General features: G+C 46.7%; 2 protein-coding genes across 7 annotated transcripts in view; one reads left to right on the top strand and one right to left on the bottom strand.

Moving 5' to 3' along the window:
- The window catches only part of LOC138527604 (zinc finger protein 773-like), a 282,571-nt gene extending 278,219 nt beyond the window's left edge, over positions 1 to 4,352 (bottom strand). Inside the window, exon 1 of one of the 2 annotated variants that reach the window (XM_069638907.1) lies at positions 4,234 to 4,352. The gene's annotated coding sequence lies outside the window, so the exon portion shown is untranslated. The remainder of the gene's footprint in view (positions 1 to 4,233) is intronic. The other variant, XM_069638918.1, reaches the window with a different exon arrangement.
- Positions 4,353 to 4,430: 78 nt separating this feature from the next.
- LOC138527575 (zinc finger protein 773-like) overlaps positions 4,431 to 20,037 on the top strand; it is a 285,026-nt gene continuing 269,419 nt past the window's right edge. For 2 of the 5 annotated variants that reach the window (XM_069638895.1, XM_069638850.1), the window contains exon 1: positions 4,431 to 4,497. The gene's annotated coding sequence lies outside the window, so the exon portion shown is untranslated. The remainder of the gene's footprint in view (positions 4,498 to 20,037) is intronic. The other 3 variants (XM_069638858.1, XM_069638867.1, XM_069638875.1) reach the window with 2 other exon arrangements.

The following is a 20,037-nucleotide window of genomic DNA, read 5'->3' as shown; positions in this document are numbered from 1 at the left end:
ATATATATATATATATATATATATATATATATATATATATATATATATATATATATATAAACACACATCTCTTGTGAATAAAGTGCCTATAACAAGCCATTCTTATCGTTTAGGCCTACCAGAGTAATTTGTTTTGGCAGGGGCCGGGGAACCATAAGTGTAAGTGTTCTCCTCACATAGCCAAGCAAAAGCAAAACAACACCCAATCCCCCCAATCTTGCATCAACACACGCATCCTACCCCACACATACCCACATACAGTCCAAAACTCACCTCTGCCTCCTACGACGACTCCGCTGGGGCTCACAGCACCCGTCAGCCCCTGCGAACACTCGTGTGCGGCAGGGGTTTGACAAGTATGATAAGTTTGATTTAGAAAGACCGCTCTGTGCGGTCACAGAGTGGTTTTTCTAAATCAACCTTTGCCCCCAACCCCCATAGGTACAGTGAAAAAGATCTTTTCATTTAGTACCAACAAGCCATCTAAAAAAGGAGCCTGAATCGGAAAACATTGCAAACCCCTACTTTAGTGTATGTCACGTTAATTTTTAAAAACCATTTCAAGTTTTCAAAAATTAAACATGCCTCAAAAGATTTAAAATGGCAAACACCACATGCAATGATTTAAAACGAACCATGTGAACAGCTTGTGGAGTCACAAATACCGGTTGGATTAAAAAATAATAATAATAATAAACACACACACACACACACACACACCACATTGATGCACGACTCCCTTTTCAGATCGTTAAGTTCTAGCTTGAATTTCTTTTTTGAAGTGTGGTCCTGGACTAGGTTACAGATTGGTGGTGAAAACCACACCTGGATGCACATTCCACAGGGCCAATATAAACCTTCAGCACTTCTACTCAACCAATGGTACATAGGGAAAAGAAATCCTTACCTGCCTGTGTCAAATGCTTCACTGGATTTTTCTTGCTGGGACACAGGTGCTTAGCAATGAACACAAATAGTTACTCAAGAATACATGGGACTACCTGAGACTTCAAAATTAAGATTAGATGAGCAGCGGTTAAAACCAGCTCTTGGGTGTTAGGCATCAGCTAGTAAGCAGAACCTAACGCTGGGAAGCCAGGAGAGAACAGACAGTGCACTGTATATGCAACTCCCACATGAGACGCTTTTAGTACCGCCCCAAACTGAGCATGAGAAAGGAACAGCCTCCAAAATAGTTTTGAAATCCCTGACTATGACTCCTAACTATACCTTTAAAATTGTCCCACCATCACCCACAGCAAAAGTCCCATTACAAATGTCAGGATTTTTTATGGTGCCACTGCTGCTGGGGACTTGCTGTTCTAGATGGGATTATATAGCCAATTTGTGTTCCTGCAAAAAGAACAATAAAAACTACCAGACTGACTGTACCAATATTCGAGCACTACACTCTGCCAGTCAGCGCACATCCTCCCCCGTACAAAAAAGGGACCTAGGGTGCAGGCTCCTACTGGGAAATCTCCAAAGTTCCCTATAGGCCAGTCCACCTCAGCTGGCAGAGAGAACAGAGAGCAATCGGAGCACATACCTGAAAACGGGACTCATACTCAGTCACAGAGACTGAGAGCAAGAGAAAGAGCATCAGCTTGTTATATTTAACCGTTTCTATTCCCTGCCTACAATAGTTGAGAAGTCCAGTCATGCCAGACAAGTGGGTCCCTGGCTTCTCTGCAACATATGGTGCCCCATGCAGGCGAAGGTCTGGCACCCAAAGCAGGAAGGTCATGAATTCCACTTAAAATCACTTCTATTGCAGCGGTGCTACCAAAGAACTGTTGGTAATGCAGTGATTTTAGTACATCAAGGGATGCATAGACTCGCTCTATAGTAGATGGCTACCGCGGTAACTCAGCAGGTAGGCACACCGTTGCTGAGACGTTACATATGCAAAATAGAAGATATATTGTTGTTTCTTTTAATGTATTTAAGGTTGAATTTAACCAAAACAATAAAATATATGCAAAACTTGTCAAATAACTTTTTGCGATAACTTATAAAAAAAAAAAGTATGTGCTATAAAATGTATTTGGCCAAGAATGGGTTTGGCTGGGCAATGGGTTGGGGTTTTTCTGACTCTGTAGTGAAAACCAAAAGTTGGCCCCCATGAACCAAGTTTAATTTCCTAATAACTGCTGTCAGCACAATGGAAGCATTTATTTGTGATTAACCAGTTTGATAAACAGAACATCTTTATGAATATAACCTGTGATAAAACATAAATTACAGAGACAGAGTATTGGTGTGGTGCACTGACAAAAAAAAAAAAAAAGAAAACTAGTAAATTTAAGTTTCAGCAGCGTTTTTGAGTTTTCCTACGAACGTGGAAAATGCACATTTGAACAAATATGTCTAGCATGTAGAAGGCCTGCTTTCAACAGTGATCCCCCCCCCCCAAAAGTGATGTTCATCGCCCATCGATGCCCATGGTGTCCCTTTCAGGACAGAAGAAAACAAAAGGGTTTGAGCAAATAGAGCCAGGAAACGCATGAGTGACAGCCAGGGAAAGAAGCACCGCGAAGATTAGGTCACTGAGCCCCCAGTTACCCTCTGCAAAGCTGGGGGCTTGGTAAAGCCTGATCATGGCTGAGGCAGCCAGGTCCCAAGAACCGGGCAGACATCCGATGCTGGATCTCTGACCCAACCAGAGCCGTCCCATGTACCAGAGGGGTGACGAGGCAGAGGGGCAGCCAAAGCAGGGGGCCGGTGTTGTACAATATCTGGTCCCTGACGGCAGATTGCTGGCCCCAGCAATCTGCCGTGGGGGGAGCTGGATATCATACAACACCAGCAACGCGTGCTTACATCCGCTTATACACAAGTGTTTCAAAGCGCAACCATGCACGGGAGGGGAAGACAAACAATCTTACTAGGCATGGTACATTCAGATTATGCAGGTGAACAGAAAAGGAAGTGCGTGGGGGGGGGCAGTAGGGACAAGTGTGCCCCCCAGTCCCGTCAGAACATGGGTTAAGTGCAGAAAGATACCTCTCTCATGGGTCACAAGTGCAGTAGTGCTGTGCCAAGTGCAAGGCCCGGGGGCAAGTGCAGAAGACTGGCGAGGAAAGCCTGGGACCTGTGAGGCTCTGAAGGTACACCAGGCAACGAAACTGAGCAGAAGTAGAGGAGAGAGAACAGAAAGAGGTGTTTAGCAGGTGAGGGGGAGAGAGAAGGAGGAGGCGAAGAGGAAAATCTTGGAGTTTCCGGAATTTAAGGAGGTCCGGCTAACGACGGAGAGAGGCTGGGATGCTGCTCCATAGGGAGGCACCTGCAAAGGATAAAGCCGCTGCACTTGTCCCCCACTCCGGTAGCGGCACATATCACCCCCAGCGCAGGAGGGCTCGGTAGTCCCTGAGGCTTCCAAGTCCGCATGAGCTTGTCATACTTGCCAACCCTACAGATTAGGCAGTAGGCTACTACTTTTTAAGCATTCCTACCGCCTACAGATTTCAGGGAGATCCTACTGCTTGGACTGTAGGGGATTACTGTGATTTGGCTCAGACCAATCCACTGACCTGACAGCTACTTGATTCTGTCCTGCATTCTTGCCGGGACAACCCTCAGATGAACGACCAGTGAAGGCAAGTGGCAGAGCATAACACCATCACACAGCATCTGCCTATCAGACTGAGGGAGTTATCAGTCGCCATTTCATTTAGTGTTCAACTTGCAATAATTATGTACTGCCTGGGCTGCCATAAAGAGCAGTGGCAAACTTTGACTACTAGCTCTGTGTGATTACCTTCTGTGAAGTAAGGTAAGTGAATTTTGTGTTAAATTCAGAATTATACATTTTTTAAATTTCAACATCTTTCCATGTTGTGTTGTTTGATGGGTTGTGTACTTTAGAATGCTTCAATCGTGCCAAAAATATGTTTTGTATTTTCCTGTGATGTCATTGTTATGGGAAATTATTATTTTTGAAACTTAAAAAAAATCCTACATCTTTTTGGTCACAGAATGTTGGCAAGTATGGCTTGTGCAAAAAAAAAAAAAAAAAGAAACACGCATGCGCCTGTGGTAAAAATGGGATGACATGGGGCTGGGCAAGGGGGTAATAACTTACCAGCCAAGAAGACACACAGAGATCCGCTGTTGCTACAACCAAAATTAAAACAGGAAAAACAAACCCATAGGCATTTAAATATACCTGGCGCTTAACACTTCGGAGATGTATAAACGCCTTGTTACAAATGCACTATAAAAAATAAATACCTGCCCATCCACAGCATAGAGCACTCCTTCCTCCGTGATTCTCTTCCTAAGCACGTAGACGTCCTACGTGAAAACGTCAAGACTTAACAGAAATACGTAACACACGTAAAACGGCGAAAAGGCATTTTAGAAAGTGTCGGCAAATCTTTAAACAAACACACAATGCTATCGGGTCTCATTGGAACTTTAAATGTGTGATTGATAATGAAAGCACTATAAGGACCCTTTACGAAACGCTCATCTCCTGATTCCAGGCAGCATCAGGTGTGTGCATGCGATCCTGTTCGAGAAGGGAATGTTATATATGCATTACTTTTAGGATCCGTTAACTTAGACGTTCTCACCCCTTTGTTGTTATATTGGGAAGAGGAGCCCTTTTGCAACCTCTGGAAATGCACGCTGTAGCTGTAATGCGTTGTATTCTACTCATCTCATGTTGACATTAAACATTGGAAGTATGTGACTTTCTAAACCTTTGGTTTTGAAAGTACACTGGGCAGCCTGTTGTTGGTATCGTAGACACAGTAGCTGCTCTGAAGCTCATTTACGGTACAGTCCAGGCTGTGCAATGCTCGCAGATGCAGTAACTGCCTTGCAGACCCTGCTCGAGCATATATAATACCTGTGCAGGTTAATTATTGCAGACGTGTGTTATGTATGACCCTCCCATGTGTATTGCCCCTTTAAGGGGATGTGTCCCTCCCACGTGTATTGCCCCTTGGCTCACGCTAATAAAAGGAGCCCCTGCAGGCACGTGCAGCAGAATGGCTGCAGACTCCAACCATGCAACATCTGTGTCCATCTCTCATTGTGGACCCGTAGGCCTACATCGTGTGATCACGGTCCTGCCTGCAGGCCCCATGCTGTGTGACCATTCTGGATGCTCCAGGCATCCAAGGGTGCCCGGCACCCAGGCTGTGCCCCACAGCCTCTCAACTAGGGCCCTGCCCTTCACCACCTCCATAAGTTCGGGTGACTCTGGCTAACCAGCATGGTGCTAGGCTCCCCAGCACCAATGATGCTGGCCGCGTGACCGCCACCGGTCCCCAACAACGTGTATTGTCTCCAGTTCCAGTGCATACTCTGAAAGTAATGATTCCCCAGGGCTAATGGCTGCAGATCTGGTACTTTCTTCTCTGGGTCTAATGACCCTCTTGTGGATAATAACCGCAGTCCCAGTGTCTGTTCTAGATCTAATGGCTACAGACACAGAAACAACACCCCGATTAATATCGGCAGACCCTACCTTGTCTAGCGCTAATGGTAAAGGCCTATCACGTCCTCTGGCTGGAGCGATTGAGTGCAGACACAATACCTGCTCTGGAGCTAATGACTTCGGATGCAGTACGTCGTACCTGCTCATCAGCTACATCAATACCTGCAATGGGGCAAATAATTACAGACACAGTACCGGATCTGGTATAACGATTCCAGACACAGTACCTGTTAATCCATTACATATGACAGATTATTTGCCCTGGGGCTTATAACTGCAGACACAATACCTGCCCTGCTCAGCACGTACTCTGGGGCTCACAATTCCAGTCACAGTATCTGGTCTGGAGCTAATGGCATTTAACATAATACCTGCTCATGAGCAAATCTGGGGTTAATGACTGCAGAAACAGTAACAACCCCATGCACCCTTTCCTTCTCGTGTGTCTTTTCCCATTCCTAATTCACCTCTGACACCTCGAACCACACTCTCCGAAATGAACATACAGCGTAAAGAAGTGATCAGTAGGGATAAACCATTATGCCACGATTTTCAAAACGTGTTTGGTGCAACTGATGGGATGCTCATTCGCGGCAAAAAGGTGGTGAACTTCAAAGCACTTGGTGCAGGGGGATATGAAATGTATGGGTAGGTCACTTATGATCCTCATGCAATGAGTAAGTGAATGCTGTGTGTGAATAAGCGAGTGAATGTTGAGTCAAATACTGTGTGTGGGTGTTTTCGTGCTGGGACAGGGAGCTAATTTTGGCTGGTGAGGGCAGCACAGTAACAATGCCCTTAAAGATATATATTTTATTGCCATTTTCAACAGTAAGAACACATGTAACTCCTTCCCGCCCCACCTTCTCCCCTCTTGCCCCCTTGATCCCAACACATGTAACCAACAATGCATCCATTCCTGTTCACACCCCCCGCCCCCAAGTCCATAAACTATGCAGATGGCTCCCGGTCCCAAGTTGCAGTGAGTAGCCACTTCTCTCGTCAGCCATTGTATGGGCCCTTGCACTGTTTGAGAACCCCCCCCATAGTCCTCGTCTCCCCTAGAAACTTAAGCCACATCTCCTCCCAGCTTCCTGTGAAGGCGCCCTGCCCAAGTGGAACGAGTACTCGCACCAGCCCCAGCAATCTCATTTTCCCCGAGAACCATGCGGCCCGCAAGTCCCGCTGCAGGTGATACCGGACAATGTTCCAGTCTGGGAGAAACCTTTGGTGATCCCCCGAATCGAATAGGTCTCCCACTCCAGTGTCACAAAGTTCCAGATTTTACTAAACCCATTTGTGTTCTGTGGGGGCAGCTTTTTGTTTCTATTTGTGTGCCACCACAAGCATTGCCACCACTATCAGGATGATGCATGTCCTTCTTTGAGCTTTCGAGGGTAGATTTTCCAGAGCCCCGTCCATTCCCAAAATGGTCATCCTTGTATTGTCTGGCATCTGACTCCCAAAAATACTATTCATTGCTGCACAGGTCATGTGCCAATAAGGCTGTATGACTGGCCATTCCAACCAAATATGCTTCCCCAATCCCAGTTCCCCACAGCCCCTCCAGCAGCACGCTGACGCAGTTGGTTGGAAATTGTCGTTTTTCTGGGGTGAGATACCATTGGACCATTATTATAACCCACATCTCCTGAATCTGCATAGCCTGTGTGAGCTTGGTGGAAATCTGCCCATAACTGAATCCAAAGTCCCCCTCCAGCGGCTGCCCCATTGCAATTCCCACTGCTCCGTATAGTGCCATACCTGGCTCCTTGCCCCTTCTGCTCTAATCCCATATAATGCTCCTACCAAAGGCCTGTACCCATGTCTATCGTTACCCGAGAACATGCCACGTAGTTTGGGGCACCCTGCCGCCTCCACCGATTGAAGGCACCCCTTTCCATACTCAGTGTGAACTGGAGGTTCCTAAAAGGCGACGTCTGCGGCGAGGGGAAGGTGGTCAAGTTCACCCTCCACACCAGCTCATACCATGAGTCCCCCAGTAGGGCCCCTATCCTGCTACGGTACATGTTTGCAGATCTATCCCCCTTGGGTCGCCACAACACCCCGTCCAGCGGCGAGCCCACTGCGTTTTGTCCATTCGACACAAGACCTTCCCACGATCGCCCCATAACCAATCCCGGCTGACTCTGATTTGAGCCGCAAGGAAATGGCGGCAGAAGTTTGGCACTCACAGCCCTCCATTTCTTCCGGGAGACATTAGCATCTGCATAGCTACCCTGATTCTCTTCCAAATAAATGACCCCACATGTTTTTGGATGGTCCTGAAGAAACCTTGGGGAACCCCCTCTGGCAGAGCCTTGAAATAGTACAGAATTCTTGGCAACATCCCCATTTTAAGGGTATTTATCTTCCCCATCCAGGATATTGATAAGGGTACCCATTCTGCCAGCAGCCTGTGCAGCTTTACCCCTATAGGCGAGTAGTTAGCACAGTAAAGAGCACCCAGAGAACCCGTAATCTGGACCCCCAATATCTAATGCCAGTTTCTGCTCATCTATAGGGTACTATTCCCTGAACCTTTTCTGAGGGGGGCGGTCATGTTGAATAACTCTGTCTTGTGCGCATTTATTTTTAACCCTGCCACCTTCCCAAAGAGAAGAAGTTCCTATGAGATCCGTGGAAATTAGGTTTCTGGTCCTGTGATCAAGAGGAGCATGTCATCGGCAAATGCTTAAACTCTATGCTCCTCACCCTCAAAGGGAATCTCCCTAATATCTGGGGAGACCGTAATGCTGGCCAAGAGCGGCTCCAGGTGGATGGCGCGTATGTGTGGGGAGAGCGGGTAGCCCTGCTTATTGCCTCGTGAGGCCGGGATCCTCTGGGAAAGTTGCTTGTTGATTGCCAAGCGCAAGGAGGGAGTTTGGTAGTTAGTTCTTACCATTGAAAGGAATTTAGAACCGAATCCCATAACCTCCATGGTATGGAAGAGGAATGGCCATTCGACCTGTTTGAATGCCTTCTCAGCATCGAACGCTAGTATGAGTGCAGGGGTTCTAGATTTATTTACTTTTTCAATCAGATGACAGACCCGCCGAATGTTATCCGAGGTGTGCCTATGCCTAATAAATCCTGACTGGTCGGGATCAGTCAGTTTGGGGATGAGCATATCCAGGCGTGACGCCATAACCTTGGTGTAGATCTTTGTGTCTGGATTAATAAGGGCAATTGGCCGGTACGAACCACATAGTGACATCCATACCCAGCTTTGGGAGCAGCACAACCTTGGCTTCTTCCATTGTCAGGGTGATACACCCTACCCCTCCCCAAATCTAAAAGACCCCACCAAAAGTTTTGAAGAGCTGGACTAAGCGCAGTATCAGTGCCTCTCTAAAGGTTTTGTAGAAGCACGCTGGAAAGCCGCCGGGGCCCAGAGCTTTTCTTGATAGCAAGGCAGCTATAGCCACCCTTATTACTTTGGGAGTAATGTCTCCCTCTAGTCCTTCCCGTTCTTGATTGATCTAAGGGAGAGGGCACTGGGACAGGTATTCCATTTGGGCTCCCTCCTCAGGGGAATCTGATGTGTACAGGGATGAATAATATTCTGTGAAGACCGAAATTATGTCGGGCAGAGCAGTGCTTTCTTGCCTCCCTACCTTTATTTTAAAGATTGTCCTTGATGCTTCTTTTTTTCTAATTAACCTCGCTGACAGGCGATATGCCTTATTGGCTTTGACATAATTCCTCTGTTGGAGGTAGAGAAATTAATGCTCTGCAGCTCTAGTTGGCAAAACATCTAATTGGCCGCTAATCAGGGGATATTCCCTTTGCAGCGTACTCCCAGCGTTATTTGCCATTTGAGCCATTATTTGTTTAGCTTCCAATTCCTCCTGTAAGAGACCAAGTTGTTTGTCCCTCTGGCACTTCATCTCAATGAGCTCCCCCCTCAATGTAGTCTTAAACGCGTCCCACACCACCTGGTCCCATACACCCTCTGTTGCGTTAAATGCAAAGTAATCCAAGCTATTATTCTTTATGTCCTCGCATTGGACTCCATCCTTAAGGCTGTGGCTAGGGAACTTCTCCACCGCCATAGGCCTGGTTCGGTCTGTCCCATATTTAAGGTAATTGTCATGGGTGCATGGTCTGACAGGGAGATCACTCCTCACTCTAGCCCCATGACCCTACCCAATAGTGACCTCAAAATCCAGGAGTAATCTATCCTTGAGACGGTTCTATGAACGTGGGAATAAATTGTGTAGCCCCCCTAAGTTCCCTCCAGCCATCTACCAATGCCAGTTGGGCCATGTATTTGTTCAAGCAGGTAGATGGCTCCACCTGGTTGTGGAACACCCTTGCTCTCCTGTCTTCTCTTGGATCCCAGGCCAGATTAGTCATCTACCAATGTTATCTGCCCTTTTGCAAAAGTCTCCAATTTGGTCAATGTCGCCTACAAGAACCCATCTTGCCCCGTATTGGGGGCATAGATTGCTGCCACTATATATGATCCCCCTTTCCCATTGGAAAGAGACCACCAGATACCTACCCTCTGTATCCCCCTCTGTAGCTATGACCTGGAAGCCTGGGATGTACCAAATGGCGATTAACACCACCTCCCTGTCTTCCCAGGGGCGTTGGATTGGAACAGGTGGCGGTACCCCTTGATTTTCAGCTTCTGCCTGTCTCGCCTACGAACGTGCATCTCATGTAGGGCTGCAATTCCAGGGAAACCCTCCCCACCCCCCCGCCCCAAGAACTGTTCCACCTTCCTTCTCTTAACCAGGGAATTAAGCCCTCTGACATTTAGGGCAGTCACCCGTAGCACTTCCCTCTTTCCCATGGTCGTTTTACCGTGCGGCTCGCACTAATGAGTTACTGCCATTAGGATCTACCCGCCGAGCCCCCTTCACCCTCCCACCACCATCTGGGTGGGCTCAACCAGCCTCTAGCTTCCCCCGACCCATCTTCTCTGGAATTGAGCCCTTGTAAAAACTCAGAGTAAACATGTGCATGTCCCCCACCCCCCCCAGACCCATGTAGATTAACCAAGACATCCTGTACCACCCATATCCCCTGGTACCTTTCCCCTAACTACCTCCCCCAGGCAGACTACAGCATTCCTTCCTGTACGCCCCTTTTCCCTCAGCGTGGCACTCCTGTGTTGATGGGCGTGTGGGCACCTTCCACTCCTGCCCCCTCGTTGGGGGGCGGAGGGGTTATGCTGGGCCCCTTAGGCCCTGTTTATTTTAGCCCTTTGTCGAAAAATGTTGTCCACTCTCACATTTACCTCTTGAGCGGTTCTCTCGCTGGTCTTTGTTCTTGCCTTGGTGACCCTTCGTCCTCAATCTTCAGTACCCTCGCAACTTCCTCGCAGGTGATGACCCGATGCTGTTTCCCTTTCCATTCGAACATTAGTCAAACTGAAAGGGTCATTTATAGCATATGTCCACTCGCATTAGGGCACACAACACCGAGCCCATCACCCTACGCTTCACCAGGATGGTCTGGGCTAGGTCCTGGAATAGCTGAAGTTCCAAGCCATTATAGCTGATTGATCCGGCCCTCCTGGCAGCTGCCAGCACTTCTCTTTCTGCTCATACTCGTGTAAGGCCACCACTGCATCTCTGGGTCTGGCCCCTGACGCTCCCCTCTTTGGCCACACTCTGTGTATGCGGTCCTGCTCTATCCCCGACCAGTCTTCCACCTCCAGCAGGTCTGCAAACACTTGCTGAACCATCTTGCATAGGTCCTTGTCCGCCAACGCCTCAGCAAGGCACTTTATTTTATAAGTTCTCGAGCACACCTGGCCCATTAAGTTCCAGAAAGAATGCAAGGATTTTCTTTTGTTGATAGGCTCTTCACGTGAAGAACTAATAAATAGACCTCAACACACTAAACATTGGTTGAAACTTTGGGATTGGGCTCAAACGATCGACCTACTACACTTATTGCCATCTCTTGCTCATTAGAGTACAGATCACAAGAAACCTGTTGTTAAGGCACCATTATTATTAGTCTATCTATCTAGGTCAGTAAGGAATTAATTCTGTATATTTCGGTGGAATCTTTTGTATACCAGGGAAACTCGGCTCAGATACAAAATGATTGAAATAGAAGACGCCAAATGCAGGTTTTGTGAGGGCGGCCAATAGAAACATCAAGACATTTATTAATGGAATGTCCCTCACTGAATGCTGTCCGATAAGTAACTCAACGGTCTATGTGCTAATAAAAATATCTCAGATGAAACCGAGGTTTGGAACAGATATTTCAGTGGGCATGTAATGCCAGAAATAATAGCAGTGGTGGGGTTTTTTTTGGGCTATCACTTAAGTTTAGAATATCAGTTTTCTTAATCAAATTTTCTTTTAAGAATCCTTTGATGTTCTCTTTTTTAGATTTGTAAATGTTATCATGTCAAATTTTACTGTATATGTATTTTAGATTGATTTTGTTCTGTATGGTTTTACGTCTATGAAAGTTTCTTTCTTAGAAGCTACAAGCCAGCTAAATAACAATAACAATAAAAAAGATCTACTCGAGTGTTTTTGGCTCTGGGTCTCGAGGTTCTGCCCAACCCTTGTAATTGCTCTACCAGCTCATCGATCTTCCTTGTGTCCCCTGCGACCTCTTGTATGGCGCATACCGCTGCATTGGTCCACTCCTCTAGTTTCATTATGCCCCCCTTCGCCTCTTGCAACGATTGGGAAAGTTCTGCTTGCATCATGCTCAACTGCGACTGAATGGTGTTTGCTATCTTGTCCCCAAAATCCTGAAAGCTTTGGCGAAGGACCTCCTGGGTGACCACTTGATCTTTTGCAGTGCCTTCTAGCGCCCACAAATCCTCTCCTGCCCTGGGCCCCTGATCTCCCCCAGCCGGTACCTCACTGTCTCTGAGCCAGAGTCTCTGGAGATTGCCCTCCTGTGATTTCTTCAGACTTCGGGGCCACTTGCATGTCCTTGCCCTTGTTTTTTGACATAGTGCGTAGGCAGGTCTGATTGAGGGTGGGGGAGGAGCCCTGCCCCCTCCTCTTCTCCCTGAAATTGTTTTGCATCCTTTGGACCGCTTCTGGACATTTTTTCAGGGTGTAGGATCCTCCTCCCTCTGCCGCTTTGTGGGTTCGACCTCGACTGTGTGGGGAGGTTGGAACTCCCCTCTAACTGTGTGCAGGTGAGCCACTGTCCTTCTCCTTGGGTTTCAAATTACCGTCCTCCTGGCCTTGGTGCTCTGCCCTTGGATCACTCTGCCCTGAGCCTGACCAAGTAGACTCTCTCTTATTCTTCAGTGCCCACCACGGATGTAGATTGACTCTTTAGCCCTCTATTCGTCCTCAGGATTGGGCCGGGGAGGCCAGGGCCCAACCGGTCACTGTCTCCTATGCGTGGTGTGCCTCTTGCTACCTTGTCTCGCTGAGGCACTATATGCAGCTCCAAAATGTACCTCAAATGGGCCTCCAGGCCCCGGCTAAAACACCACAGGGCCTCCCCTGGTCTTCTCTGCAAAGTGCTGGCTTCAAAGCTTGGGCAGGGGCCCTCCCGCTGCGCTCCCCCACTCCTCACTGTCACTCTGCTCAAAGCTGACGATCACTGCCTGCTGATCACTGCCTACACTGGCCAGCCTCTGCCTGTTTGCACCCTTTCCTTGGGCCAGGGCGCACTCTGATCTGTGATGGTTCTTCCCCAAGAGGGGGAGTCGAGCCCTTCAGGGTCGCCGCCTTTCTGCCTCTTGACCTTCGCTGTGCGGCCCCTCCCGGACCTCTTGGCCACTCTGGGGTGCTCTTCTCTGCTGTGCAGCTCTCAGCAGTGGGCTACAGGTATGGCCCCTTCGGATCCTCCTAATATCTCTGATGAGATGCTGCTTCTCTGGCGCAGGGGCGGCTCTGTCCCGCCTCGATCTTCCCGCTGGTGCTTGCCAGCAGGGGAGCCCCCACTCCACGAATCCAGCCCTGGTGAGCTTCCATTATTGTAGACAGCTCCTTTCTGACGGGCTCCTCCACTGTCCGACAGCGGCTGCTTTCCGCCTCGCAGCCGCACTGGATCCTCAGCCACCCTGGTTCTCCCCGAGTGGTTTTTCTTGCTCGCGGTCTGCGAGTGTCTCTCCCAGCTTGGCCTGCACCGGCTGCTGGTGCAGTGCCCCCACACCTCAGACACCGCAGAGACGAAGGCCGCATACCCGCCTCTGCCGAAGTCCCCCAGCAATCTGGGCTGTGGCACTCCATCACCGCAGCCTACATTGATAAATCCCCACATGGGGAAGGCTCTTCTATCTTTATTGTTTTTGGCCCCAAGGGTGAGAGCGCCACGATCACGCAGCTCTGCCTTCTGCGGCCATCTTGGAATCTGAATCATGATGCACTTTTTAATGGGTATCCATCATAGATGCCAGTACAAAATGCTTTTTTTGTTTTGTTTTAGAAAGGATATGTGCTTTTATGTGGCTTAACTGGCACTGGCATTTTGGGGCACCCAGTGTAGCCATTCTTTGCTGTGGCATGAGATTTTGTTTTACTGGGATTCAATGACTAGGCAAACATGAGTGTGTGTCTAGACTGCCATTTGTAGCAGCCAGTTAAGCCATTTCTTACTGTGGCGTGGCTTTTTGCACTTGGTATCAAGGGTAAAGCAAACATGATAAGCATTAATACTCATCTAGACTTGCCTGCGTTGTGCAGCCAGTTTGGACCTGTTTTCTTGTTGTGACAAGACATTTTTAAAGGCGAAGCAAACTGGTGTGTGTGGCAGAGCCATGGTGGGCATGTTTTCTTATAGTATCATTACTGGCATTATGTTAAGTTGATTTGTACTGCACAGCTACCAACCAACGGCAGTCTACAGGCGCTTGCAGGGCTTTGCAAATAAGTGGGGTGGAGGTTAGTGGGGAAAAGGGTGAGAGGATAGTATCAGAACCAGGAGGAACTGGCACCTGTGAGTGTTTTGCATGTTGTCACTTGTGAGTGGCCTCCCGCATTGTAACCATATGGGTAAGATTCCATGCCTCGGTGTGTGGTAGTGTTTTGTGTTGGTGTTATTGTTGTGTGGTTATGATGGGCTGGTCGTGTGCAGTGGTTAGATAGTGTCCATAAGGGATTCAGATTCACAAGTGGTTTTAGCTGTAAGGTAGTCCGGCATCTTGGTGTGTTGTTGCATTTTAGATGGTATTGGGCTATGTGGGTGGTTCAATCTGGAAGTTGGCATAGTAATGGTTCTCTGTATGTTTGAGTGTGGCTAGTCCAAGATATGGTGTAGAGGCGTCAGTTATGTATGAGGAGGAGCAGGAAGGGAAGAGGGTTAGTAAAGTTAGTCAGTTTGTTGTAGTCTCTCTCTGGGGCGGCCCTTTGGATGCTGCTTGACGTTATCTAGCCAGGTTCTTGTTTGTGTTTCTTTGGCCCCTCTCGTCTCCTCTCTACTTGTTTGTCTGCGGTGTTGTTGTTGCTGGTGTCCTTTCTAGGTTCTCATTTGTCTGCTGAATAGCCAGGTTTTTAGCAGTTTCCTGAAGGTGATGTGGTCTTCTGTGGTTCTATTTACTTTGGGCATGTTGTTCCAGGTGTTAGCAATTAGATGGGAGAACGCTGTTCCGCATAATTCCGTTTTTTTGTGGTGTTTTGCTTCTATTTGTAGGTCATTGCTGGATCTTGGTTCCCTTCTTGAGTGATACTGGCTAATCTTGTCTTGGAGGAATTTCGCGCCTTGTCTGTGCAAAGCTTTGTGGGCGATGTAGAGTGCTTTGAATTTGATGCACTTTTTTACTGGTAACCAGTGTGGATTTTTCAGTGATGGAGTGGTCTCTTCTGTTTTTGTCTTAGTAGGATCCTGGCTGCTGTATTTTACACCTTTTGGGGTTTCTTGGTGAGTCTTTCTGGCATTCCTAGGTAGAGGCTGTTGCGTAGGTAATTCTTGTGAGTATCAGGGATATGATTGTGAGGGTTCTGTGGGAGAAGGAGAGGTAGTGAGTAATCCTCTGAGTAGTTGTAGTAGGAAGAAGCATGTTTTGGCGATTGCGTTGACTTGCTGTTCCTGTGATAATCCACACAGCTGTCCTTTTAGACCTTGTAGTGTTTCGCACTTTGCTATAAGCAAGACTATTTACTGAGAAAAAATAATTTATATAGTGGTTTCAAAAATCCTTTTCAACTTTAATCAAAATAATTTCTCTGTTGTCTTAGCCTTTGTTTTATTCCAAACAGGAAAAAAGGTTTGTTAAATTGTAGATTGCATTCAGAACAGAAACTGTTGTATCACAGAATTTGGCTTTTCCTAAAATTCGTATTTGATTATATTGTAGATTTTAAGCAATTTTGTACATTCTTTCATTGAACCAAAAATTACGTTTCTTTATGAGTTTCATTCAATTCAATGTGTTATTATTGAAATAAAGGTTGCATTCAAAATAGTCTTGCTTATAGCAGGGCGCGAAACACTACAAGGACTAAAAGGACAGTTGTGTAGATTCATTTCCCTTTACAGTCTGAGTGTGATAGACCTTTGTTCCGCCAATTTGCAATTACTCTAATCTGACAAAGTGAGGAGTGCCGGAATCAGCCAAAGACTGTTTCAATTTCCTGTGATAATCTGTTGTCCGTGAGTATTCCTAGGTTGTTTACTACATTTGTAGTCTCTGGTTGCGTTCGCATGCCAATTGGCCAGTCCAATTGTGAGTTCCCTCCATCGAACCCTGCGGATGAGAGCATTATTTCCGTTTTTGACGGGTTTAGTTTGAGGTTGTTCGTTGTCATCCAGTTGTATATGTCTGTGAGGCAGTTGTTGAGAGTTGTTATTTTGTTCCTGTGTTCTGTTTGTTTTCACAATCAGTTGTTGTCTACATAGTTGTAGGGGGTAAGTCTGTGTAATCTAATGATTTTCATCAGTGGGCACATGTAGATGTTGAAACGTATAGGGGAAGAGGCTGGAACCCTGTGGGACTCCGCAGAATATATTTTGGTGTTTGAGGTGAACGGTGTTAGGTAGGTTCTTTCGGTTCGGTTTGTTATGAATAAGGTAATAGGACGGATTCCTGCATGGCACATTCCATCAATGTTTTTATTAGTGTTGCGTGGCTGATTGTGTCAAAAGCCGCTGAAATGTCCAATAGAAGGAGGGCCGATTGGGTGTCGTCTGCATTTATTTTCAGGTCGTCCCATATTGATAGAAGTGCTGTTTTTGTTCCTCTCATCGGTCTGAAGCCAACTTGTGATTGGTCGAGTATTCCATTTGTTTCAAAGTGTTTAAGGTGTATTTTGTAGGCGTGGTTCTCCAGGATCTTCGCTCTGTAGGGCAGGTTGGATATCGGTCTGTAGTTGGTTGCGTCTTCTGCGCTTTCAGACCTTTTTTTTAATCAGTGATTTCATGTATGCTGATTTCAAGGAGGACGGTACTATTCCTCATTGGAGTGATAGATTAATTAGGTTCCGGAAGCGTGTCGCTGGGGTTCTGTGGTTGAGGATTCCTTTGAAGACGTCTGGGGGGAAGGGGTCCCTTGCAAATCCTGCAAGGTTGGTGTTCTTAATCAGCGTGGCGAAAAGTTTCCTTTGTGATTGGTTCTGGGCAGATGAGTTTTGCTGTAATTTGTGTTTCGTCTGTGGTCCAGTGGTTATATTTGCCCCAGCTATGTTGATGGTCTCCTTTATTGTGTCTATTTATGCTCTCAGGTGGTTGGTGATTTTGTCACAGTGTTTGTGTAGGGGTGAGGGAATTTTTGCAGGAAGAGTTTTTCTAATCTTGAATTTTGAAGAGTTCTTTCTGTGAATTGTTTGCCGATTGTGGCGTAGTAGAGTTTTTTTGTTTTGTTTTGTGGACTGTTGCTTTGTACAATTTGAGTTGTCTTTGGTATTTTATTTTGTCTTGTCTGGTGTTTTGTTCTCTCCATATTGTTTCCATTTCGCGGTCGTTTCTTTGGAGTTTTTTCAACTCTTCTGTGAACCATTTTGCTGCCAGCTCTTTTTGGTGTTGCTTTGAATGTTTTATCTGGTGCTTATTGGTCAAGGGCCTTGGTGATCCAATGTGTCTTCTGTTGTATCTATGTTTCCATCATTGGGATCTCTTTCGCTTGGGACAGCTGCATCTAGGTTTGTTAGGCCCTCTAGGTCCAAGTTCTTGCAGTTTCTTTTCTTGCTGGCTGTGGCGTATTTCCTTCCTGGCCATTAGGCGGGTTTAGGGTGTGATGTAAAATGGTATCCAGTAGTGGTCACTCCACACCATTAGTGTAGGTGGCGCTAATGCAAGATAGTTCTTCCCTACAGAAAATTGCAGCTAGGGTGTGTCCGACATCGTGGTTGGATCCATTTACTATTTGCTTGAACTGCAAGGTGTCCAGGAGTGTGCAGAGTGAGTTTGCTGTGTACGCATTTTCTTTTTCGAACCATATGTTGAAATCTCCCTGTATGACTAGGTTGTCATGGTTGGTTGATAGCGTGGCAGCCCTGTCCGCTAGTTTTGTTGCAATGTTGGGGTTGTAAGAAGGTGTTATTGCTGTGCTGTTTTTGTTTACCATGTTGCCGTATGTGGAGAGGTAGCAAGCAATGTAGTCTGTCTTTGCTCTGTTATTTGTATGTCTCCTTGGGCCATCTCAGTTGTTTGAGTTTTTTGGGGTTGTGGGATCATGCTGGGCGGTGCCTTCCCAAGTGGTTTGGGTTTTCTTATTATTTCTGTTGTCTGTTCTGGCTTCTTTGTCCTTCTTGTGGCGAGGCATGATGTATGGGTTGTGTTTCTTTGAGAGGGCGTCCTCTTTCGATTGGTGTTTTTCCTTGTCTTTCGGGTTTAGTCTTTGCTGTTTGTGGTTTGTTGTTGCTTGTATTTGGTAGGTTGTGTGTAGTTGAGACCTCGGTTGATGGGACTTAGTGGTTCAATTTGCTCATTGCTTCTTTCTTTGTTGGATCATATGTGTTTTGCTTTTGTTTTTTTAAATCCTGGAGGTCCTTTTGGTTATTGTTGTTGATTATTGGACTATGTGCAAAGCAAACACGAATACTGTGTGAAGGAGTACATGTGAATACTGGCATATATTGGTGCAGTCAGCATGGAAATGTATTGATTGTGAGAGTGCTGGGTTCCTGTTCTTGACTGGGATGGCAAAGGATTCTCACCCAGGGGGTGCATGCTATGTTTAGGCCTCTGACTTCCACTTTGGCCCAACATAGTCTCAAGCTTTACCCTTGCCACAGTGGGGGGTCATTCAGCGCAAGTGCAACTAAGCAAAAACGGAATGACCATCTGTATTGGTCCGCATGTCATCCTACAAACTCTGATGTAATCAGTAAGTCATCATCAAGAACAACCATGTTTCATGGCAATGCTCTTGAAGTAATCAGCAGGTCATCCCCAAATCATCAGGGACAAATGTGCAATCTCTTTAAGTGATTAGCAAGTCATCCTAAAAGCATCAGGAACAAAGCGTTTTCTAAAATAGGGATGATATTAGCATATTCATTAAGTCATCCTAAGCTCATCCCCTAATCATCACCCACCATTCTGAGACATTTGCTGATGACTTTAACAGTGTGATAACATCTGATGATGTGGGAATTACTTCTAGTGTAGATCGATGGTCTCTAAAGTCATCCTTTTAGACCAGGGCACTGCTGCACGTGCTCACTGACACTCCTTTATTAACTTGTGTCATGCCAAGGTCATGACGCATGCTCTTAAACGGGCAATATATTTGAGTTGAAGGGGCCACACCACAAATAAAACCACCACACCACAGAAGTCATTGTTCAACACAATCATCTTGTGAATAAAATGTGTAAGCACCCATGCATTCTTTAGATGTAAACAAGTGAGGCGCATCGGAGCTGTGATTTGAGGAGGGTGCCAACATCTCCTCTCTTTATTTTACTCTTTATTTTACTCTTGTGTCGGAGCCCAGTATAAGGCCCCACAAAAACATGGGGGATCAGCTGGGATGACCTATAAAGACTTGCAATTAATTGATAAGGTTGTTATTTCCCTTGATAAGTGCCAGCCTACATCAAATGAAAAAAGCAACCCTTTTGTTAGGATTTCACGAGGCCGGCCTCCTTGATTACAAGGGGAACAAGAGTACAAGGGGGCATCCTTGTACGTGTACGTGTTTTCATGGACGAGAACGTGTACCACAGGATGTTCTTAAGTGCCAAACCGGGCATGATCTTCACATGCTTGCCTCGCCAGCCATTTTTTTCCTGCAAACTTCTTGCATTCCCTAATGTTAAAATAACCCTAAGCTACCCATACCCGGGCAGGACCTAGTTGCACACAATCCTCTGATCCCAAAGTCTTGCATACCCCTAACCCTTCACTCCCCCTCCCCTGCAGCACACCAGCAATACTCTCGTCCATTTCTCCCCAAATGCCCAACGCATGCCCCTAGAGTTCACTCCCATCTGAAATTCAGGCCGGACTGATGGTATTTTAAGAATTATGTCTCGTTGACGAACAATAAATCCGTATTTTAGCTCTCACATGGGCAGTGCTTTAAGTGGGGTGAAAAATCGAAGGGGGGCTCAAACAAGGGGTGTGGCCTAAATCTTGGGCGTGGCCTAAGGGGAGGTGGGGCATGCAGCTTATGCAATGGCCGTCTGCAGCAAACAATCTCTAGCCTGGCATGGTTTGGTCTGAGTCCCAGTGGCTCAGCAAGCACTGAATCCTTTCTA

The sequence above is a fragment of the Ambystoma mexicanum genome, chromosome 1q, assembly GCF_040938575.1.
Source record: "Ambystoma mexicanum isolate Mex_15411 chromosome 1q, UKY_AmexF1_1, whole genome shotgun sequence".
NCBI lineage: Eukaryota > Metazoa > Chordata > Amphibia > Caudata > Ambystomatidae > Ambystoma > Ambystoma mexicanum.
Note: the sequence above shows the minus strand (reverse complement) of the source record. Positions and strands in the feature narration are given on the sequence as shown.